The sequence below is a fragment of the Cervus canadensis genome, chromosome 8 (assembly GCF_019320065.1).
Source record: "Cervus canadensis isolate Bull #8, Minnesota chromosome 8, ASM1932006v1, whole genome shotgun sequence".
In the NCBI taxonomy this organism is placed as follows: domain Eukaryota; kingdom Metazoa; phylum Chordata; class Mammalia; order Artiodactyla; family Cervidae; genus Cervus; species Cervus canadensis.
The window spans coordinates 76,458,114-76,482,934 of NC_057393.1; the positions used below are offsets into that span (position 1 = coordinate 76,458,114).

At 41.0% G+C, this 24,821-nt stretch overlaps 1 protein-coding gene and 1 long non-coding RNA gene across 8 annotated transcripts in view; both read left to right on the top strand.

Moving 5' to 3' along the window:
* Window positions 1-6,098, top strand: part of LOC122446836 — a 59,404-nt gene extending 53,306 nt beyond the window's left edge. For all 3 annotated transcript variants that reach the window (XR_006271001.1, XR_006271000.1, XR_006271002.1), the window contains 2 exons: window positions 2,010-2,233; window positions 3,983-6,098. This is a non-coding gene — a long non-coding RNA (uncharacterized LOC122446836). The remainder of the gene's footprint in view (window positions 1-2,009; window positions 2,234-3,982) is intronic.
* Window positions 6,099-9,295: 3,197 nt separating this feature from the next.
* Window positions 9,296-24,821, top strand: part of RHOBTB1 (Rho related BTB domain containing 1) — a 75,556-nt gene continuing 60,030 nt past the window's right edge. The window contains exons 1-2 of one of the 5 annotated variants that reach the window (XM_043476889.1): window positions 9,296-9,312; window positions 12,331-12,381. The gene's annotated coding sequence lies outside the window, so the exon portion shown is untranslated. Of the gene's footprint in view, window positions 9,313-9,406; window positions 9,485-9,842; window positions 10,205-12,330; window positions 12,382-24,821 lie in introns of those variants that run through there. The other 4 variants (XM_043476887.1, XM_043476890.1, XM_043476886.1 and 1 more) reach the window with 4 other exon arrangements.

Below are 24,821 nucleotides of genomic sequence, written 5' to 3' on the forward strand. Positions count from 1 at the left end.
CAATTCAGAGATAAGGAAACTGGGCCCTGGGAGAAGTGACTTGACTTGCCCAAGGAAATTCTCCCATAAGGAGTTGTTAACAGCCAGTCTTGAGTCCTCATTACCTAACTCTCAAGCCAGGGGTCTGAACTCCCAACCAGGTTGTCTTCTCTGTTGAACACTCTAGTTGATAGGACCGGAAAATACCAATTAAAAAAAACACAAAAATGGTGATGAACAGGTTAATAAGTGTTCTAAATAACAGAGTTAGCTAAGTTTACCATTTTAACTGATAAAATCAAAATAAAACTGAATACATCAAAATACATTTAAAGCTTAAATTATACTGAACATAAATTTTTATCATTCAGAAGGCACTCGAGTATCTCTCAATATCTCAGCCCTCCACTTTTTGTATAATATGCAAGAGTCCAAATATAAATAAAATTTTCAGGCATCTTTCAGGTGCCTAAGTGTTTCTATTTGTAAACTATTGTTCAGGGTATATATGCTTTTTTTCCCATCCATTTGCCACCTAAAATTTATTACTAGGGAGAAACATCAAACCTAGCAATAATCAAACAATACAAAACTCATGCTAATAAGAGCAACAGTTGTGATGAGTTCATTTCCATAGAAAGCAGAAGAACTATTTACATGCACAGATGGTATATCATCTTTACTATTAAAAAGAAGTATTACTTGGACTGAGGTATTAAAACATGATGCACCATGCCCAGCACATAGCAGTTGCTACCTAAATATTAACTAGTATAATTACAGATTAAAAAGTCAGGTGGTCATCCCTAGAGAGTGTCATACTGAGTGCGCTAAGTCAGACAGAAAAGGAGAAATATCATATGACATCCCTTATATGTGGAATCTAAAAAGAAATGATACAAATAAACTTATAAAACAGAAAGAGACTCACAGACTTAGAAAACGAAGTTAACGGTTGCCGGGGGAAGGGACAGTTAGGGACTTTGGGAGGGCCATGTACACACTGCTATATTTACAATGGATAACAAACAAAGACCTACTGTATAGCAGATGGAACTCTGCTCAATGTTATGTGCCAGCCTGAATGGGAAGGAAGTTTGGGGAGAATGGATACATATACATGTATGGCTGAGTCCCTTGGCTGTTCACCAGAAACTGGCACAACATTGTTAATTGGCTATGCCCCAATACAAAATGCTTTTGGTGTTAAAAAAAAAAGAAAAAGAAAAAATGTGGTCATGGGGTCAACTAGAATTTATCATACGAAGGGAAGTAAGTCAGGAAAAAAAAAGACAAGTACCATATGATATCACTTATATGTGGAATCTAAAATATGACACAAATGAATCTGTCTATTAAACAGAAATAGATTCAGGGACATACAGAACAGACTAAGGGCTGCCAAGGGGGAGAGAGGTGGGAGAGCGATGGAATAGGAGGCTGGGGTTAGCAGATGTAGACTATTACATATAGAATGAATAACAACAAGGTCCTACTGAATAGCACAGGGAACTATATTCAATATTGTATGATAAACCATAATGGAAAAGAGTATGAAAAATATTGTAAAGTACATGTGTGTATAATTGCCTTACTTTGCTATACAGCAATAACTGACATCATAATTCAACTATGTTCCATTAAAAATAAATTTAAGGAAATAATTATCAATGTCTCAGAAAACAAGCCAGGTGGTGATCACAGTACTTATTACTATTATTCATCCACACTGCTGCTGCTGCCAAGTCACTTCAGTCATACCTTACTTATTATACTTTACTCTTTACAAAACAGTTGTATGGTCTCAAAGTGCCCTTTTGTGAATGATCAGTGTAACGTGGGCAGTGGTTACTGTGGAATAAATAAAGCCATAAAGGATAATTTTCCCTTAAAATGGAGGTTTAGTCTTAAGTCACATACATGCGTTGTAGATAGGACTAACTAGAATAAACTATAACTAAGGAAGCTTGTGAAAGTTTTATCATTTACCTTTATTATAAACCACTTACTATGGGCTTTCTCACCCACAGCGCTATTCAAGGACTGTGGGAACAGAGACACGACACTTTCACCAAAACTCCAGGCTCCTGTAAAGTTGATCTGGTGAAAGGAAGTGAGATTTTTGTCTCTGACCCCAGGAGTTATCAGCTCATGTTTACAAGCTAAGGGACTGGTCTCCTTCAATGTTGATCCTGAACATCTTTAACTGCTTATATCACTCACATGTGATGCAGTTAACTACTTGTTCATAAAGGTGAGTGTACCAAGTAGAAAATCATAGGTCCCGTTAAATATTACAATGAATATAAATATTGACCGAGCTAAGGAGAGACTGCAGTTGTGTGCATGGAGACACGTTCTTGACTTCAGAGGAAGGTGCTTTTAGATAAGGAACCATTATGAAAGTAGAGTAATGACAAGAAGAAAAAGCCTCACAATTCAGCTTTATTTCTGGGGACTGACTGGTAGGTCTCCTTCCAGGTCATTGGTGTTTCTAAAACAAAAAACTATATTCCTTTTAAAGTAGAATAAATACATAATTTACACAGAGAAGGAAATAGCAACCCACTCCAGCATTCTTGCCTGGAGAATCCCATGGACAAGAGGAGCCTGGCAGGCTATAGCCCATGGGGTTGCAAGAGTTGGACACAACTCAGCAACTAAACCACCACCACCCGCCCCCCCCCATAATTTAAGTGTACTTATACACTAAATTTCAAAGTATTTACTTTCATGTGGTCAGAAGGTCAGGGTTAGCATTCTGGGTTAGAATTCAGGTTCCTCATCCGCTAACAGAGAGCAAGTCACCCTCTAATAAACTTCACTTGTTTCCCTCATAGCTTAGTTGGTAAAGAATCTGCCTGCAATGCAGGAGACCCTGGTTTGATTCCTGGGTTGGGAAGATCCACTGGAGAAGGGAAGGGCTACCCACTCCACTATTCTGGCCTGGAGAATTCCATGGGCTATATAGTCCTTGGGTCACAAAGAGTCGGACACGACTGAGCGACTTTCACCTTCACTTTCCCCCACCTCTCATATTTGAGATAATAATTCTCAAGATGTCATGAAGATTAAATGACATGTATATTAGAGATGCTCAGTAAGGAGAAAAATGTGACAGGAACATAGGCAGAATTCTGAAATGGGTTTTGTGTGTGCATGTGTAGTCCATTTATTTTCCTAGTTTATGTACGTAGTTTAGCACACTTCTATAGGAGGATGGGGTGGGGAGGAAATGCAGCAATTACAAGTCACTGGCAAAGCAAAAAAACTCAAATCTCAAAAACTTTCTGCCTTATGGAGAGAAGTTGGTGGAGGCTATTTTGTATAATACTTACAGTCAGCCTTGGGGGCTAAGTTATGGGAATGATACAGTTCCTATATGACTGATCTTTGTACTCCCAAATGCAAGGATGCCCTGTGCTGCATAGGATTTTTAAATGGCTTCAGGATGAGTCATTTTACACTTACCAGTGTGTAGAGTTTCACATTTTACAAGACATTTTCCACAGATGTTATTTCATTTAGTCTCAACAACTCTTTAGAAAGTTATTATTCTCATCCTCATTTTACACATGGAAATTTGAAATGCAATAGGGAACTAGCACAGAATTATAGGACTAGTTAGTGGGATGGCAAAAATACAATTCCATTTTCCTACTCTTTCCCTGCTCTGTGCTCCCCTTAATGCGTTTTGGTTTGAGGTCTTTGTTTTTCTTTTTTATTTATTTTTTTACTAGTGTCATGAAGAGAAACAGTTTTGTATTTTCGGCATGACACAGTTGGTCAGGCAAGATAGCCTTAAAAATGCCACGACACATAAATCTTGTCATTTACTTGTAATTAGGTAAAATTGAAGCCTGATATTAACACCTTTTGTAATATGAGGAACATAGCTTATTTTGAACAAATGTCCATTTCACATGCAGATTTTTCCCCAATACAGAATTCCATTTTTTAAAATCAAAAATAATGTTCATTAGACTGTTTTTCTTCTTTCTAGAGGTGTGATACACATGTTTCACAATTAGCAGCTCTGTACTAAACAAAGCCAGACAGAGGCCCATAAAAGCTGTCTGCTGCCTCCTCTCACAGACGCTGAGCTAGACCAGTGAACAGTCACCTTGGTAAGAGAGACTGTGACAAGAAGATGAATGTAGCAACAATTGCGGAGCTCCCAAAAATCACGTTTTCAACAAACCTGACCCACCAACAGAAAACCTAATGAAGGAATCCCCACAGAAAGGATTTTATGCAAACCTGCACAAATACATTTAACATGCTCTAGGCAAAGAATACCTCTTTGTCTATTTCCAACACATGGCCTATATCCACTGTTGCCCAGTCACAAAAGGAACTCTAATGCAAAAAAATTTCCACCTTCAGAGAACTGACAACTAAAAGCACACTCTATGTAAGGCTTCTATCTTTAAATGGGTAACAAAGGAAATGCCAAGACTGGGTCCACTAGAAACCGCATCAAGGTCAACAGCGATAACCAGACTACAAACTCAAGACTGGGAGTTAATTTACACTTGTAGCTTTCAGGTAAAGAACATTTCCTGTAGTTGATTCCCACAGCCAAGACCAACTTGGATTTCTCTAGAAAATAGGAACTTCAAAGACCATAAAAGCAGGTATGATTCACAGCTGAGATCAATTCCCAGTTAGTCAAAACTCCATACAGCTGGGCTCCTGAGGCTAAAGGGTTTTCTCAATACCCAACTAAAAGTGATTCGGGCGAAGCCTGCCTGGGGTACTGGGTAAAGGGGTTCGTGATGCAAGGTTATTCCGTGTGGATATCAAAGACAACAGAAATGAGGAGAGGGCCCGGTACAGAATGCTGAACAGCGTCAGGCCCCAGAGGAGTCTGACATCTGGGAGAAGCACCTACTCCGGTGGAAGTACTAGAGATCCAGAATACAAGTTTCAGGAGAAACAAAGGGTCTTCGGAGGGTCAGGTCATTTAGTTTCCCATTAATGAAGAGCCCCGAACAGGGTCTGTCTTAACCTTTCTGCCACCATTCGCTGGAAATGCACACACCCTCCTGCTTGCTCCGTCAAGACTGACCCCACTGCCTGGAGGGGGGAGCCATAGCCGTGGTCGTTCCGGAAAGCCAGCGTGCAAGACAATTTGGATAAAGTCGTCCTTAAGCCAATGCTTAAATCCAATGCCCACGGGCCGTACTTAGTTCTCTAGTCTAAAAGCATTTCTTCAAAAGCCAGGCTACCCACCTTCACTACATCTCCAGCCACCTGATCTGTAAAGTACCGCAAAGTTGTTGGCTGTTCCCCTGTTAACTCCGGGAATCCGCTCTGGCAACTGTTTTTCATTATCTTTCTACCAAACTCCTTAAAACAGGTGCATGTCTTCAAACACTGGTAGTGCTTGTCCATGAAATTTCTGCCTAACACCTGGAACTTGCCATCCAGGATGACATCCTTTAAACAGCCAAGTACAACACCCTATTCTGCATCCAAGGAGGAGGAGATGGGTGGTCCGCACAAACCAAGCCTCACTCAAGCTCGTCGCAGCCTTAGCTGCATCCTTGGATCGGATCGCCGGAAGTGGCGTCTGCGCCTGCACCGAGGCGGGGCCTCGACTAGTTCGGCGGAGGCCACGTGCCTGCCAGGTTCTGCAGGTCGGTTACCGACAGATGAGGAGCAGGTTTATTAAATAATAGGGAAAGACCCTCACTAAAGGAGTTGTATGTAAGTATTTCAGAATACTTAATATAAATATCTGAGAAGATTCTCTAAAACGAATGGCAGTAGAAATGTTGGATGCTAGTGACTGGATTGAAAATGGTGTTATCTTGAAGGAATATTTATTTTGCAGTTTGAAAGTTCTGTGATCCCAGAATATACTATTGGGAAGAGAAAAAAAAAAAACCCAATTCTCAAAAGTCAGTAGTTTAAAAAATCCAGTTATAAAGTAAGCCAAAGAGATGAATAGATATTTCCGCAAAAAAGATGTAATGGCGTATGAGAGGAGATTCAGCATCATTCAGCTAGGTTTAGTCGCTCAGTCCTGACAGACTCTTTGCGACCCCATGGACTGCAGCACGCCAGCTTCCCTGTCCATCACCAACTCCCGGAGCTTGCTCAAACTCATGTCCATCGAGTCGGTGATGCCACCCAGCCATCACATCCTCTGTCGTCCCTTTCTCCTCCTGCCTTCAATCTTTCCCAGCATCAGGGTCTTTTTCAATGAGTCAGTTCTTCAGTATCATTAGTCATTAGGGAAATCCAGATTAAAACCATCATAAATTGTCCCTAAAAAGCTATTGAACAAATGAAAATTTTGATAGTAATAATACCAAATACTGGTGAGAACATGGAGGAACTAGATTTTTCATACATTACTAGCAGAAACATAAAATGGTACAGGCACTCTGGAACACATTTTGACAGTTTTTTTAACATATGACCCAGCAATGGCATTCTTGGGCATTCATCCCAAAGAAATAAAAACTTAAGTTCACCCAAATACCTACAATACCATGTTTATAGAAGTGTTATTCTTACTGGCAAAACAAGCTACTCAAAAAGTCCTTCAATAGGAAAACAGATGAACAAATTCTGGTATATCTATCCAATAGAAATTTACTCAGCATTAAAATGAACTACTGATCTATGCAACACCCCAGATGAACCTCAAGAGCATTCTGCCTAGTAAAAAAAAAAATTCATTCAATCTCAAAACATTATCTACTGTATGCTCTCATTAATACAAGCCTCAAAATGACAAAGAGAACAGATTAGTGGTTGGTGGGAGGATGCAAATACCAAGACTTAGCATGATGCTGTTCTATGATATGAAACATCTCTGTATCTTGACTGGGAGAAATTTTTTAATCCTGTGACCTTGGTAAATAATTACCATAAAAGGTAGTCAAAAGTTTTTATACCACTTTTGTGTGGTACAAACCTGAATGTTTAAATACATAGTGTTGGTTTAATTATACTTAAGTACCAATTTTTACTGGAAAAGGTCAGTTTTCATTCCAATCCCAAAGAAAGGCAATGCCAAAGAATGCTCAAACTACCACACAATTGCACTCATCTCACATGCTAGTAAAGTAATGCTCCAAATTCTCCAAGCCAGGCTCCAGAAATACATGAACCGTGAACTTCCAGATGTTCAAGCTGGTTTTAGAAAAGGCAGAGGAACCAGAGATCAAATTGCCAATATCCGTTGGATTATCGAAAAACCAAGAGTTCCAGAAAAACATCTATTTCTGCTTTACTGACTATGCCAATCTTTTGACTGTGTGGATCACAGTTGAAACTGAAACCCCAATACTTTGGCCACCTGATGCAAAGAACTGACTCATTTGAAAGACCCTGGTGCTGGGAAAGATTGAAGGCGGGGGAAGGGGACGACAAGGATGAGATGGTTGGATGGCATCACTGACTCAATGGACATGAGTTTGAGTAAATTCTGGGAGCTGTTCTGTGATGTTCTGTTCTGTCTGTGATGGACAGGGAAGCCTGGCATGCTGCAGTGCATGGGGCCGCAAAGAGTTGGACACGCCTGAGCGACTGAACTGACTGACCTGATGCTTAAACATGCCGTTTAACTTTTTAATAATTCATAACTGAGGAAATGAAAGAAACTAAGAAAAACCAGGATGTCAAAAGGCCAGTTAGTGATATAATAATGCCTCAGCATAAGCTGACCGAGGTGCAAATGCAACTGTCAAAATCTCAGAAAACTTCTTACTTCTATGTGCCTCAGTTTCATCATCTTTAAAATGGTTATGTTAATCATGGCATCTACCTCATCAACTGGTGTGAGGCTTCATTGAGAAAATGTGTTTGAAACCTGGCCTAGCCCATTGCCTGCCATATGTAAAGGCCATAATGTGTGTTGATTCCTATTTCCTTTGAGTTTCTATACTATTTCTCATCTCCCATTGCAGTCTGATGAGAAATGGCCTGCACTAAAGAGGAGTGATTGCTAGGAGTGAACAGGGTTAATTAAATTTTCCCAAGAAATATGTTACTGGAAAAAAAAAGGTATATTGATTAAACCTTTCAAAATAGAATCACTTTTAAATAGACTAAGCAAAGTCTGTTTTGTGCCAAGTAAATGATCACCCCCTCATGTGTCTGTCTTGAGGTTCTTAGAGTAGACCCCCATATCTGACTTTTCATTGTCCTCTCTTCTGGGTATTAGAGACTAATAATTCTATTTTCAAAGACAGTTCAGTGAGGATGGCTTAAAATAGAAGGTTACCCTTAATACCTTTCCTTGTAAAAACAATGAATGTCTCTATATTCTGGGGTCTCTGGGGAATTCAGAGAGCGCCAGGCAAGACTTGGTCTCCAAAGGGAATACAAACTAATAGGGAAGAGTAGGGACATCCAGTGTAGTAAAACTCATCTGGGGATCCTATGGTTTCTTGGAGGAAACTGAGGTAGGAGGAGTATGTTTGCATTTATAATTTTTTGATGTTCTGTTTCTTGAGGGATAACACAAGGAGACAGCCTTTACAGTAAAATATGGGTCCTTCTTTCCCAACTCTGCAAATCCATAACCTGAGAACTCCTTGAGGACTAAGGACACCTTGTTGTCATCTTTGTATCCCCAGCCCTTAGGACACAGATAGCCTCCTCAATAAAGGTTAATCAAATGAATGAGGGCTTCCCAGGTGACACAGTGGTAAAGAATCCGCCTACCAATGCAGGGGACACAGGAAACAGGAAACGCAAGAGATTCAGGTTCAATCCCTGGGTCAGGAAATTCCCCTGGAGTAGGAAATGGCAACCCACTCCAGTATTCTTGCCTGAAAAATTCCAAGGACAGGGGAGCCTGGCTGGCTACAGTCTGTGGGGTAGCAAAGAGTCGGACACGACTGAACACAGCACAGCACGAATGAGCAAACCCTTTAACTTAGCTGAACACATCAATACCTTTATTCCCTAATTGCTTCTTTAGAGGATGGGAATGAGACGGTTTAAAACACACTAATTTTAATAGCTGACTGCAAGTGCTTTGGGGGCCAGCACCTGGTTGGTTGTGTTCACTGTCACCTCCTTAGAGCTTCACAGACTACCTGACATTCTGTAGGAAATAGACATCTTTTATGTGCATGCATGAAAACTGCCCCTGGTCCGTCCTCGGAGCTCACAGCCTGGAACAGTAAGGAGGAGTTCATCAGGGTATCCCAAGAATTCTGACAACCCACAAGCGGTCAGAAGTCAATTTCACTTCCTCACTCAGCCATTTGTAGAATGTTGTAAATCTCCTCCTTACTCGGGTCGGGGGGCAGCCGGTGCGTCCTTACGCCCCTTGCGGGGATCCCACGAGCCAAGTCACAGAGGAAGGTAACCCAGAGTCGAGCCGGGCAGCACGTGCAGCGCTCAGGGGAGGAGGAGGCCGGGCTAACGCAGCTCTTAGTCAGCAGCTGGGCTCCGTTTTGAAACAAAAGCCAATGTCCTCCCTTGGAGTCCGCGGCCGGTCAGCTCCTGGGGGGAAGAGAGCCATGCTGCCCAGCCGGTTAGTGGCCCAACTTACTTTTCCAGAGCCTGGGACAAAGGGCCAGCAGTTATATGCGAATGGGTGGGGTGCTGGGGACGGAGGACGTGGTGGGGGACGGGGCGGGGGAGGCTGCAGCTCGCCCTGCCCCTCCTCTCCCGGCCACTAGCGAGCGGGGCTGGGGTCTCCCAGGCTCGGCGCACGTTAGCCCCCGGCATAAGCCTCCGAGCCCGCCCCCACCCCCCAGGGTCTGCGTAAAAACTCAGGCACCTTTGCAACCCGCACCCTAGCGCACAGACACACAGGCCCGGGTTTCATGAATGAAATCCAATCGTGCGGATATAAATAGCCGCGAAGGCTGCTAACGTCACAGAGCAAGCGGCGGTCGCCACCGCGGCGGAGCTGGGTGCCGAGCGCTCTCCGTTCCGCCCGGCCAGCCAGCCCGGGAGCCGGGCGGGGGCGGGAGGAAAGGGGGAGGGCTGGGGGACGGAAAGGGGCGAGCCCCTCTGGCCCGGCACCGGGAAGAGCTGCCGCCGCGGCGCGGGGCGAGCCCAAGAGGCGAGGCAGAGCCATGCTGCCTTTGTGCAAAGTTGGGCGGCGGGCGGCGCGCCGCGCGCAGGGGCCCGGCACACCCGCGACCGCGCGCAGTCGTGGCTGCTGCTGAGTGGCGGGGACCACCCCCCACCCCAGCTCCCCCAGCCCTTGAAGGCGGAGAGAGCTCGCGTCTCGCTCGGCTGCAGGGTAGGTTCTGTGTCGTGAGTGCGCTATGCTGTGAAACTTCTCCGAGCAGCCGCCGCGGAGCCCCCCCACCCCGCCCCGCCCCGGCCCCGGCGGGTGGCCTGTGGGGGCCCCGGGCCGCGCCACGCGGCCGGCAGCGTCCCGAGCGAGAGTCGTGGGACCGAGCTGCTCTGGGAGCCGCCCTCGCCTTCTTTGCGAGGCCGGGAACCCTCCCATCAGAGGCCAGCAGAAGACATTTCTAGGAGCGCCTGCACAGCCGCACCCCTAACTTGGAGCTGAGAAAATGCACAACAGGGCACCCTTAGAAGGAGGGCTGCGCCAGGGAGGGGGTGGGGGACGTGCCGCGCCGACCACAAGGCTCTTTTCCTTGGAAGGTGGTGGGGAGCCAGAGGAGCTGCACAGGGGGAGACACTAGCCCCTTTGGCGCTTGCACCCCCAAGAGAGTTGACCGGTCAGCCCACAGTTTGGCGCTCCCCACCCCCAGCCCGGTGTCTATGGAGTCTGTTGTGAGTTGCTGTGACAACAGTAGGAGCTGCCATGAGGGGCTTGCAAAACACCTTAGCTAGTCTCTGCGTGCTCAGGTTTGGGGAGAAAAACGGCGGGGGTGGAAGGGTGGGGTGGGAGGAAGATGTGCAGACAAGGGAATCCAACCCAATCTACAAAAAAAGAAGTGGAAGGAAGGCTCAGCGATGTAAGAATGTATCATTTGATCCTGCTGTTAGTTCTGCCGTTTCTACCCTCAGCAGTATCAAACATCTCAACTGAGGAGCAATGTCAATATTTAGACTTGGACAAGCCAGAAAGTTAGAAGGGAGTGCCAAGCCCAGGGTTTTGACTTGGCTTTGCACGTCAGCACACAAGCTGTGCCTTTCTAGCTGACTGTACACATTTGCTGGGGGGCGGGGGGAATGCATGAAGATTAATATACACACAAAGGCGCTCAGACCTAGGAAGAAGAGAAGAGGCTCTTTGACTTTGAACTTCCCCCCTCCCCCCCTCCAGCCTGTGCTGTTCCCGAAGCTTTGTTGAACCCCAGCCAGATGCTCAGCTAGAGGCTTCACTAGTTTGGGGCTCCCCCAGCACCCACGGGAGCAGCGCCGCGTGCTTACACTGTACAGCATATCCCCTCGAAACTGCAAAAAGTGTGTTACCAGTAGTTTTCATCTCTGTGTAATTGTGTTCTCACTATCAGCAGACATAAATACCAATAGCCTGTGTTTGATTTCAGCAAACAACCAGGCTTTTTGACTAAACGCTGATAAGTTTGTTTTAAAACACTGTTCAGAAATTTGAAGTTATATTTCATTTCTGATAACTTTGTGGATGCCCGAGAGAGTCACTGCTGAAAGAGAAGCACAAGCTCTTTTCGATATAAATAGTGTCTGCATACCACTCCACAGGTGGAGTAGGCAGCAAATTATTATTCAAGTAAGATTTCTCTGAGATTCTTGGATCACATTTGGACATGTTAGTGGGAAAGGAATTTAACTTGTTCTCCACAGTGTGGAAGACTTTGAAAAATCATTAGGAAGCAATGAAATCATAGTATTCTAAGCTTGCACTTTGTTGTCCAACCAAATTTAGAAAGTAGTGTGACTTAAGTACATAGGCCTGTGTGTGGTCAGAGGTAGAAACAGAAACATGGGTAGTTTGATGTTGGTACAACAACATAACTTATTAACTATACAAATGCAATCAAATAGAAAAAAAAAACAATCATTTGGACTTTTACTTACAATAATACGGCCTAAAAATGCTATTTTGGAGGAATAGTAGATCCATTTCTTTTACTTCTGTATTGTAAAATCCCTGTAAGGTTTTCCTTGTTTCTATTCATGGTTTTGTGGCTAACTGCTTTTTTTTTTTTTTTGGTATCATTCCCAAATGCTCAGAAATATATTTTCAGAAATGCTACAAAAAGTTCACCTAGCTATTTCAGGATGTATATGGCCCCAAGAAATGCCATTTTAGCACTGACACTTGGGAAAAATAAAGCAGGTTCTGCTCTTTGGTGGGTGGGGTAGAGAGGAAAACAATGCATGTTAAAAATGTCAGTGGCGCCCCATGTGCTCCAAGCAAGCAAGTATTACAGAGCAATACTTTATAAGGCACTTCTCTCTTTTGTGTAGGTAAGTCCAGCTGTGAGCAGGGTGTTCTGTTCTTCACTTCCAGCAAGCCAGGTCAGTGTCTTTGTGCAAACCCGTGACCGTAGATTGCTGACATATTCTGTCTGATTCTGAGCATGCATTTCAGAAAAACTTGGTCATTTCATTTGTCTTAGAATGATTTGTCTTTGTCATATTTTTTTATTGACTCAGTTATGAATATAACAATTTCCATGATTATTAAAATTATTTTATTTACTCTGTGAGTAAAAATAGCACTAAAATGGGCCTTGAATCAGTTTGTTCTTTATAAGACTTTTCTCTTTCACATTGGGGATCCAAGTCGTGCCAGGAATAGCTGAAGATACAGGGGATTTGCATGCTTGATCACTGCAATTTTACATCTGTCCGAATCTTAGCACTCTAGGGCAGAAAGAAAATTGATACAATAATGACTGATATTTTTGAGCTTGAACCAAAATTCAGGTAATATGCTGCATTCCTTACACTTGCGTTCTCATTCTGCCAAAAAAAAAAAAAATTCCTGTGAGGTGTAACACTTTTTTTGGTCTCCAGAGGACAAGGTGAGGAATTGAAAGTTCAGAGAGGTCAGGTAATAGGTTCAGTTCCTGCTTCTAGTAAATGGAAGAAATTATATTTTTTAAAGTTCTGTCTTAATCCAAAACATAAATTCTCTAGTTGGAAAAATCTTGTCCGATAGAGAAACTGGGACCAAGGAAATTTAAGTGACTTGCCTAAGATAACTTGGTAATTACAGCTTATGTGGTAACATTCAATGACAAAGGTGTTACAAAAGAATAAATTCCATTATTTTTAAGTAAAACGGCAAAATATTAAGTATTCATGTGTACTTTATGGCATGGCCCTGTCAAAAATTTAAGATTTTTACTATGGGGGTCTCTGGCTTTAAGGATCTTACAAATAGATTTTAAAAGACGAGATATTAAACATTCATACAGGAAAAGGGAGAAAATAAATCAAGATAATGCATGCCCCGAACTGAGGATCAATGGTACATTCACAAATTCACCGTTTTCTATCCTGTGGGAGTACTTTGCAATTCATGTATGGATGGGAAAAATTTTCCAAGCACATTTTTAGATAGATAATAAAAGGGTAAGAGTTTAGAGAAAGACAGAGTGTAGAATTTCAAACCAAAAGGGAGAGATTATGCATTCATTTAGAACTGCTAAATTACAGTATCTCAAACTTGAGGTGTTATTGCTTGAAAAGCATTGAAACAAAATTGTAAGCTGTCTGAATCTGCACAGCATCACTAAGAAAGCATTACAACTTGACCTGGTGAGTACTGGATTCCTTCTGCAACCTCAGTTTGTCTGAAATGTGCCACATGGATAGATTTGGGTACCTAGTAAATAAATACCAATGTAAGTCCTGAAAATGGCCAATATTTAAAGATTAAACAGGACGTTTTCCATTTTTGCCAGGGTTGACAACCTTCTCTTTTCCCCTCTTTCTTCCTCCACCCTTATTTTTGTAGAATAATGTGTAAGTTGTTAATCCTTCTCAGAGAGTATTATATAAAGGGATAATAAAAAGTACAATGGGAATAAATTACCAAAGAAAACCTTACTGTATCTTCTTTTTTAATGTACTAATACCCCCAACCCAAGCTAATAACCCTAAAAGCTTAATTAGTTAAAAGATACTTTTAAGTGTTTAAAGGATTATTATAAGCTGTCCTATAACAGCTTTGTCCTATAAAAGTTGTTACATAATGTATCATTACAAAATAGATCATAATAGCTCTATTAGATTGGGAAGATCCCATTACAGGTTAAGATCTCATTATCAACTGATATTTGCTTAGCTGTGACAATGGTATGTTGTAAATTATCCATATAACAACTATAAGTCTATAATTGCTTAAAGAGTAAAATTATACTCTGAACCATAGAATGTTAACACCAAAAAAGGCCTTAGAATGAGTATGGTATCTCTAAGAGTAATTTAATTAGCAACCATTTGTTTGCTTTTTTGAACTTTAGAGGCTTTGGTTACTATGCTTGACCTCTCTCGAAACACGCCTGGAAATACATGAAATTCTGCTGTTTTTCACTCAAGAAATGTACCTGTAGAAAACAGGAATTTTTTTTCTTTAGACTTCTTTTTGGTCTTCCTTTTTCCTTTTAGAAAACAGGCAGTTCAGTCTCATTCTTTGAAGGCCTTACTCTGGCTTCACCTAATAGGGTTCAAAGAGTACAGATTATTTGAATCTGGTTCTTGTGTTCATCTTCTTTTCTCTACCCAGGCTTCCCATCAACCTCTCGACACCGAAACAAAATTTGGAGAGGGAAGGAAAGATAAGTCATAAAAAGTGAGGTGTATATAGAAAGGGAAAGGGGTGGGAGTGTGTGATTCGTGGGAGAGGGGAGGAGAAAAGGAGAGTTTTGCCTGGAAAGGCAAGAGGCAGTCACCCGAACAGATGGGATGTGTATGGACAGGTTATTGATATGTCAGGATAAAAATCGTTTAGGGTTTTTTTGGTTGGGGGGGGGCGGGGGAGGCTGGAATTTATAAACAAAATGAAGTCACCTCCTCCTAGAATCTTTTGTTCCTCGTACACATTGGACAGAAACTGAGAAATGGGCAAATAAAGACTCTAAAATGTGAGTATGACAGCCACTCTTTGATGCCCCAGGATACTCCTGGCCTCAGATACTGCCAGCAGCTGTCCCATCAAGCACATCAACATGTCCGATAAGGTTTCATCAACTAAGGATGAATTAGAAAGTTTTACAAAGAAGGAAACCAGATGGATGCCTGCAGGTCCACAAGTGTGATAAATTTCTCATCTGCACCTGATGTTATTTATTGCATAGACACAGGTTAATGGCAAGTCCCCAGTGCTAATGGGGTTACAGTCTCAGGCCCCATCCCTCCGTGGAGAAATTTCCTCGGAACTGTTTGTCACCCAACCTAGTCCAGACCCCTAGTGACTGCTGGAATAACAATAACCAGTATTTACACCATGCTGCTTCTAGATGCCAGACACTTGACTGCATTACAGATAATATTCTTTATAAATTCCAATTTTATGGCAGCAAAAAGGAAACTCAGGTATATTAAGTCAAAGAACTAATTGGAAGTAGAGCTTGGATTTGTACTGAGATCTAAGAATTTGAATATATATTTAAGTACATAATGGGGGGGAAGCACTTTAAAATATTCAATTCCAGGTTATTCTTGCAGACTGTAAAAGAAGTAATTATTCTTATAGGGTTATTTTTGAATTTTATGTTTCTTATTTTGTATTTGGTAACTTGAACCACACAGCAGAGTTGTCTGTACAGATTGTTAATTCTTCAGGGCATCTCTAATATATTTTGATGGAAGTCACACTAGTAAACAGTTGAGTCATGGAGGGTTGAATCCTGGACCCAGAGAGGTTCTTAAAGATCCTTAATCCAACCTCACGTAGGTGAGAAACCATCTTCCATCCAGAGGAGCAGTGCAGCTCACCCACTCTTCTAGCTCATAAGTGACACAGCTAGGGCTGAACCCAGGTTTCCATAGCCCAGTCCAGGGCTCAGTTCTTTTTATGTAACACTGCCTGAAACCTGGCACACCTTCTAAAGCCTCCAACTTAGCCAAAATTGCAGCTATCAAGTTTGAAATATATCTGAAACCTAACATACATCCAGAAATGGGTTACAAGGGGATTCCAGCAGTGTAAAGATATGGTGGGTCCTAGGAGAGACCTTTCCCATCTTCACGGACACCAATACAGACCAGTCTTCCTTGTATTTGAAACTTAACTACCCCATACTCTGATCCCTTTCAAGCTGTTTTTGTTGAGATGCCTGTTTTCATCAACTATGGAGATTTTTAATTTTGTCTATGGATTTCTGGCTTTTTATTAATCATGTGACATGGGTGACATATTTCTTTGGAGCTCATTTTGCTCATCTGTAAAATGGAGACAATATCACCTCCATCAGAGGATTATGAGAATGCTGTGAAATCACACATGTAAAACAGATATTAAGGGGGTCTTCCCTGATGGTCCAGTGGCTAAGACTCTGTGCTCCCCCAGTGCAAGGTCTACCAGTTCAATCCCTGGTCAGGGAACTAGATTTCACATGCTGCAACTAAGAGTTCACAGGCTGCAGCTAAAGATCCCACATGCCACAACTAAGACCTGGTCCAGCCAAACAAATAAATGATTAAAAAACACAAAAAACAGTAGGTGTTCAACAAGGGTGAGTTTTCTTCTTAGCCTTGCTAAAGTATCTCAAGGGAAAATGTTATAACACATTAGGGCATCCATATCATTTTGCTGCTAAATGTTCTGGAGTCATCTGAATTCTGACACTGCAAGGGATGATTATAGTGACCTTTTGTCTTGGGTGAAAGCGGACCCAGCTGTGTCCCTGAGTACCAGTAGCCTTGTCACAATTAAATTTGTCTTCTTCACACTCTAGGGTTGCTGAGGTTTACATGAATTACTTTATTGCTTCAGTTTCTGCCTCAAAGTAATAGCAAGCTCCTCTGGGAGATACCTGGCTCCCATGTCCTTTCAGACACTTTTTATCTAAGGTATTTTCCATGTAGACCTTTGCATCTCAAAGCAGCTACTGTGTTTTCAGCCAAATAACTAAAATATTTTTGGAGAACATTGTTGCCAGTAAAACATTTTTGCTTTCAATTTCAAAACAAGTGAGCCTTTCCTCCCATCATTTCAATTAACTGTAGTATTGAATCTTTCCTGGGCATTGACTGTCTTTTCTTTCTGTCCTGGGTTGCTAACTGATATGTTGATGGGAAAAACATAAGCACTGCAATTTCCCCCTTTCACCCTCAGCTCTTGATAGCTACCGTGGCCTAAATTGCATCTCTGGGAAATGTTTCATCACACTCCTCTCTCCAGCTGCCACACTTTATCATGTGGCACTTGCTGCCCTGTTTTGGGTTTTTGGATCCAAGTCTTTGGCAACATTTCTTATTTATTACATACTCGGAGGAAAGCTCCTGATAAGACTTTTATTCTAACTTGTACTTTTCCCCCCTTTTTTGAAATGAATAATCCACGTGGCCTAGAGTAGCCTTTACTTTCCTAGTGGCTCAGTTTCCCTTTTCAGTGTTGGACAAATGTGTGTTGCAAGATGCATGTCCTCTTCAGGTTTGTTGTTGAGTCACTCAGTCGTGTCCGACTCTGTGACCTCGTGGACTGTAGCAGCCAGGCTTCCTTGTTCTGTACTCTTCAAGTGTAGGCTTAGCTATTAGGTGTTCTCCCCAGTGCTGTCCTTCATTTGGTATGAGCTGCTTAGAGATCACCAATTGCTAGATTGTTAGTAGTCTCAAACCAGTTATGTGAGTTTCCATTCATAGCAGGGAGTTTATTTTTAAAGCGGTGCTTCCCAAAATTTAATGTGCATAAAAATCACCTGGGCATCTTGATAAAATGCAGATTCTGATTCAGAAGTTCTAGAGTGAGGCCTAAGATTATGCATTTCCCAGGGGTACCTCATCGATGCCAGTGCTACTGGTCTGAGTATCATATTTTTAAGTAGGGAAATATACTATACTCTGTAAAGTATAGTCATTATCTTATGCTGAAACTCATTCCTTGGAGGCTCCCATCTTATTTTGTTGTCTTCTTTCTTAAATTATATAGAGTCATAGAATCTTAAACGTGAAAGGTTTGTGCTGGTAAATCAACCTGCACTCTGGAAGAGAAAAGGAATGCACTTATGTGCATACTTAAGTTGATTATAAATTTTACTGACATAAAGAATGGGTGTAGCATACTATTTATAAATAATAATAAAGAATACTCTGTTGTAAACTCCATTTAGCTAATTGGGTCTCACAAAACACTTACTGATTTTTGAGAACTCATTTATCCATGGTCTACCTATGGTACAGTTGATGAGTGCAATTCTCATATCAATGTTGGCTGATATTTTTCCTTATGTTAATGAATAAGACAAAAGTGAAGTAACAAAGGCATATGTCAGACTGTGTTCATTCATCCAAGATATGAATGACTTCTTTGCTGAACCAAATAATAGCTTTTAAATACTGTAAGGATATTTCCTTAAATGGGTTATTCATATATAACAGCTACACACATTACACCCTTTTAAGTTTAATCTGCATTATTAACATTTTAAAGTCATTTTCTTAAGTCAGGATGACAGAAAAATAAAGCCAAACATGATGTGGAGTGGTTGCCAGTTTCACTGGTGTAAATACTTCCACCGTGGCCAATTTGAAACCACCATTGTGACTGAGTGTGGAGTTGGAAAGAGATGGTAGAGTAGCACATTGTTATTGTTTAGTTACTAAGTCGTGTCAACTCTTTTGTGACTCCATGGATCATAGCCCGCCAGGCTCATCTGTCCATGGGCTTTCCCAGGCAAGAATACTGGAGTGGGTTGCCATTTCCTTCTCCAGGGGATCTTTCTGATCCAGGGATTGAACCCACATCTCTTGCATCTCAGGCGAATTCTTTACCACTAAACCAGCGGGGAAGCCCACAGTAGCACATGGTTATATAGTATTTCCATTATACAGATAAAACTGGAATAAATAACCTCAAAATATACTTTGGCCACCTGATGCAAAAAGCTGACTCATTGGAAAAGACCCTGATGCTGGGGAAAATTGAGGGCAAGAGGAGAAGCGAGCAACAGAGGATGAGCTGGTTGGCTGGCATCACTGACTTAATGGACATGAGTTTGAGCAAACTCTGGGGGATTGTGAAGGACAGGGAAGCCTGGCATGCTGCAGTCCATGGGGTCACAAAGAGTCCAGCACAACTTAAGGACTGAACAACAACAACAAACTTTAAAATACAGATAATAGTAAAATGTAGTAGAATAAGTATTATTCATGTTAGGGCCCAGGAATCTGAGTTTTAAACTTTTGTATTGAACTGTATCTTGTTTAAACAAATATACACGAATCATAACTATATAACTTAAAGAATTGTCACAAACTAAACACACACCCCCGTCTAACCTAACCAGGACCTACATATGGAAACACAACCTTAGCAGCACCCAAATCCCATCTTAAGCCCCTATTCAGTCACTGTCTGATTGAGGCAACCACTGTCTTGACTTCTAATGCCATGGATTAGTTTTGCCTGATTGTCAACTTTTATATAAATGAAATCTCTTTTGTGTCTGGCCTCTTTCAATATTATGTTTGTAAGATTCATTATAATTGTATACAGCTGTATTTCACCCATTTTTAGCACTGTATAATATTCCATTGTGTGAATAGACCTCAGTTTATTATTTCTTTATCCATTGTACTATCAATGGTTTGTTTCCAGATGTTGGCTATTATGAGTAGTACTGCCAAGGACATTCTTGTGCAGGCAGCAGTATTTGAAACAAAACAAATTCCCCCCAGTGATTCTAAGGAGCAGCTGGTTTCTTGACTGCCTTCTCTACAATTCCCTCTTCTGCCTTTGATTTTTCATATGGTGTGAATAAGTCTATTGGTTCTTTCCTGAGAATATACTTTTAATACCTTAAGTCATGAAACTGTGTGGTTCCATTCATTATAGCATGTTTTCCTGGCTCTTTTCAATATAGGTTCACCATCACCCCCCTTTCATCGAGACATCTGCTCTTGGGCGCTTTAAATAGGGATGAGATTTGGCCTCACATCAATAGCATGGAGGAATAATAGAGATGGTAGAGATGGAGCCAAGGCTAAATTTGGCAGCCAATCATTAAGGCTCCTGGAAAGAGGCTTCAAGGAAGGGAAATTGTTTCCCTTTGTGTGTATCAAACAAAAATCAACAGTAAACCTTTGGAATATTTCAGATTCTAGATTTTTAAAAAATTGGTTTATTTGAAGTGGACCAGGGAGTCTTTTCTGCCATGAGAACGGATATCTCTCAAAGTTGCACGACTTGATCTGGAAAGAGAAGAGAAGGAGCTTTTCCCACGGGCTTGTTCCTACACCTGGTGTAGCTCTGCTGCATTGTTCTAGGCTGAGTGGCTGTGTATTGGTGTTTGCATCTATTGAGATGTTAGTTCTTTTGACAGAAGTCAAGAGCGCTGAATGACCAGAAGCCCCAAGATGATACTGTTAGAATGGAAAGACAGGTGCTGGGAGCAGCAAGGCTGTTTCCTACCTCATGAAAGGCATGTCACACACAGCTTTTACCACATGCGGGGAGAAAGTATAGACACTAATTTCACATAATGGAACAAGAGTGTGTTCCCATACACATAAATATTGTAGTCCTTCATTTTCTTACCTCCCCACCCTCACATTTTTGTAAAACGTCTTTGTTATAAAATAACAAACATGTTTATTATTGAAAAGATGGGATGTGTAGATGAGAAAAAAGAAAATCAATTCTAATCCTAGTTGACATCAATATTTAATGTATCTATATCCCAAATATTTCTCTGTATATTTAGGTACATAATTTTCAAGAAATGGTGTTACTCATGAGCCTCTAACTATAACAATAAATGTACTCCTATAATTTTACATTTTTAACTACTCTATACTTCTCCAGTATGTGGACACTTCTCCAGTATGTGGACACTCCCTTGTGGTTGGATTTCTAAAAATTGTTTCCAATATTTTGTTTCCACAGTAATATGATGAACACTCCTTTAATGGAATCTTATTGTAATCCTAATTTTTTTTTCTAGGAATAAAGTCTTATAATTGGATGACCATTATGGATATTTTAAAGTCTTCTGAGTCATTATCCAAAAATTATCATTATCCAAAATAATGATACCATCTTCCACTCCCACAAACAGTGCTTTATCCTGCTTTTAATAAACGTATAATCTTTGATGTCTTCCCACCAAGAGTTGGAGGATACAGGAACATGTCCTGAAAACATTGAATACTAGCTAGAATCTACACATTGCTGGCAGTCAATAACCTTGAATAAAAATAAGATTATTTTTACAGTTTTTTGCCCACCAGCATTTTTGCATTTTATGGTCTAACTTTGTTAAGAATCCTGGTTGGGGAGGAGTGGTGGAAAAAAACTATTTTCTTCATTTGCCTGAATGAGAGCATAAGCTAATCGAACTGACGTATTATAGTCTCATAAATGATTAAATGCAGTTGTTTAACTGTCATCATATCTGAAGGCGTTGGAGCAGGTGGTCACCCTGGCAGTATAGACGCTAACCCAAGTGACATCTTTAGAGAGCACTTTGAATGAACAACTTATGACAGAGGACTGTAGAGACTTCTCTATATGAGGATGGGTTTTTCTTTTTTTTTTTGAGGATGGGTTTTTAAGCACATCTAGTCTGCAGACTGATACTAGCTTTCTCAAATGAGCATTTGATGTCTCTTTAAAGACTTCAGCAATATTTTAATTATTAATTCTTGACAAAGCTTCCTCCAGCCCTTAGCGAAGGCTCACCCAGATGAGGATTACAGGCCCTTCAATGTGAAAACAGTGTGTAGAGTCTTCTGTTGCTTTGTTTTTTTTAACTTTAAAAAAGGTATATTGAAGTATAACAAGCATAGCAAAATGTGTACAGATTACAAGTGTACAGTTTGACAAATTACCCTTACTTAATATGAGCTAGCTGCAGTCAGCTTTGTTCGAGCTATTTCCCTTGTAACTGAAAACATGTAGAATTTGCCTATACAAGTAGAGATTATAACATTAAATTCATGCACTGCATATGCGTCAGTATTTGTGTGTTTGTGATTTGCAGGTACACAAATATACAACATGCATACAAACAAATTTAGAACTTCTTTTTCTTAATGAGTATAAAGCTCAGTTATGCTACATCTATACAAATTAAAATAACTACAATTGATTGCCACAGAATAGTTTACATGCTTAGTTTCTAAACAATTTCTTAAAATTCTTCATTTCAGTTACCATAAGTATTCCTTTGAACATTAGAATTTAAAAGCCAAGAATTTTTAATCTTCTGTCTGAGATAGCATTGCATGTATTGGTCCTGGTTGCCCACAGCTGTCTCTTTGGGTTCAATTTCTGTGTCTGATGTTCAGCAAGATATCATTTATATTCCTGTGTTCTTTTTAGTTGAGAGCTTGAGTCAGAAAAAAAACAGGTTTAACAGGCTCACTGTGATTTTTGAATGCATGGTTTTGAAAAATAATTTATGCATCACCAAAAATCATTTTTTATTATGATTGGAGTGTACCAGGGTATTTTTAGTAGCATTAACAATCAAAGGTAGGACTTTCCTGGTGGTCTGGTGGTTAAGACTCTGCACTCCCGATGCAGGGGGCCCAGATTCAATCCCTGGTCAGGGAACTAGATTCTATATGCCGCAACTAAATATCCCACATGCAGCAACAAAGATACTGTGTGCCGCAATTAAGACCCAGTGCAGCCAATAATTTTTTTTAAAAAAATCAAGGTTATACATATGTAATTGTTACCTTTTTTAAAAGCTAAAATCGCTTTTCCATTAGAGAATTAATATAGCTAAGAATATTATTCAGTCACAAAAAGGAATGAAGTACTAGCACATGACTGAACTTGAAAACATGATGCTGAACAGAAGACGATGGACACAGAAGGCCATATGTTGTATGGTTCCATTTATAAGAAATGTCCAGAGCAGGAAAATCCATAGTGACGGGAAGTAAATTCATGTTTTCCAGAGCTGGAAGGAGGAGGGAATGAGAATGTCTGCTAACTGACACAAGATGTCTTTTGGGGATGATGAAAATGTCCTAAAATTAAATAGTGGGACGAGCTGTACACATTTGAAAAGGGTGAATTTTATGGTACATGAATATCATCTCAGTTCACTGCAAAGAGGTAATACATATGCACTGTAGAAAATTTAGAAACTAAGAAAGTAGAAAACTAGCAACAAGTTATAGCCCGATTCAGTTCAGTCACTCAGTCGTGTTCAACTCTTTGCAACCCCATGGACTGCAGCATGCCAGGCTTCCCTGTCCATCACCAATTATTATTATATTTGTAGCCCGATTATTCAGCTACAATCACTGTTATTAGTTTAGTGTACTTCCTTCCAATTTTTTTTCCATGTACCATTGCAGAAGGAGGAGACTGGTATTGCTTCCCTTTAGATGACAGTTCAGTCACTCAGTCATGTCCAACTCTGCAACCCCATGGACTGTAGCACGCCAGGCTTCCCTGTCCATCACCAACTCCCAGAGCTTGCTCAAACTCATGTCAATCAAGTCAGTGATGCCATCCAACTATCTCGTCCTCTGTTATCCCCTTCTCCTCCTGCCTTCAGTCTTTCCCAGCATCAAGGTCTTTTTTCAGTGAGTCAGTTCTTCGCATCAGGTGGCCAAAGTATTAGAGCTTCAGCTTCAGCATCATTTCTTCCAATGAATATTCAGGACTGAATTCCTTTAGGATGGACCGGTTGGATCTCCTTGCTGTCCAAGGGACTCTCAAGAGTCTTCTCCAACACCACATTTCCAAAGCATCAATTCTTTAGCACTCAGCTTTATAGTCCAACTCTCACATCCATATATGACTACTGGAAAAACCATCACTTTGACTAGACAGACCTTTGTCAGCAAAGTTATGTCTCTGCTTTTTAATATGCTGTCTAGGTTGGTCATAGCTTTTCTTCCAAAGAGCAAGCATCTTTTAATTTCATGGCTGCAGTCACCATCTGCAGTGATTTTCTAGCCCCCAAAATAAAGTCTGTCACTGTTTCTCCATCTATTTGCCAAGAAGTGATGGCACCAGATGCCATGATCTTAGTTTTCTGAATGCTGAGTTTTAAGCCAGCCTTTTCACTCTCCTCTTTCACTTTCGTCGAGAGGCTCTTTAGTTCTTCGCTTTCTGCCATAAGGGTGGTGTCATCTGCATTTATAAGGTTATTGATATTTCTCCCAGCAATCTTGATTCCAGATTGTGCTTCATCCAGCCCGGCATTTCTCATGATGTACTCTGCATATAAGTTAAATAAGCAGGGTGACAATATACAGCCTCAACGTACTCCTTTCCAATTTGGAACCAGTCTGTTGTTCCGTGTCCAGTTCTGACTTGCTTCTTGACCTGCATACAGATTTCTCAGAAGGTAGGTCAGGTGGTCTGGTATTCCCATCTCTTTAAGAATTTTCCATAGGGACACAATTACTAAATTTTAAGTATTCACATACTAATATCCAAAAGAAGGGCGGGTCCTTTCCATTCCATTGGTTGAGAGGAATGCACATGAGAGAAACAAAGAGCGATGATCAGCCCTGTGAGGGGGATGAAGCAACATCTGAAGGGACAAGATCTGAGGTCCTGAGAGGCAAAAAGATAGATTTGAGCTCTTCAGGGAAACATTCCAAAGAGTCTTCTTAAAAGTTTTGCTTCAAGATGCCTGATAAATTACATAAATCACAGTTCTGTATTCCTAAATACCCATATTGTTTTCACGGCTTAGTGAAAGTCACATTTTTGTTTCTTTTAGATGTGTCAGTGTGCTAAGATAGTACTTAGGGTGAGAGAATGATGAGCCTCAATTTTAATTGTTACACATATTTGTTTATTTTATGTAGTT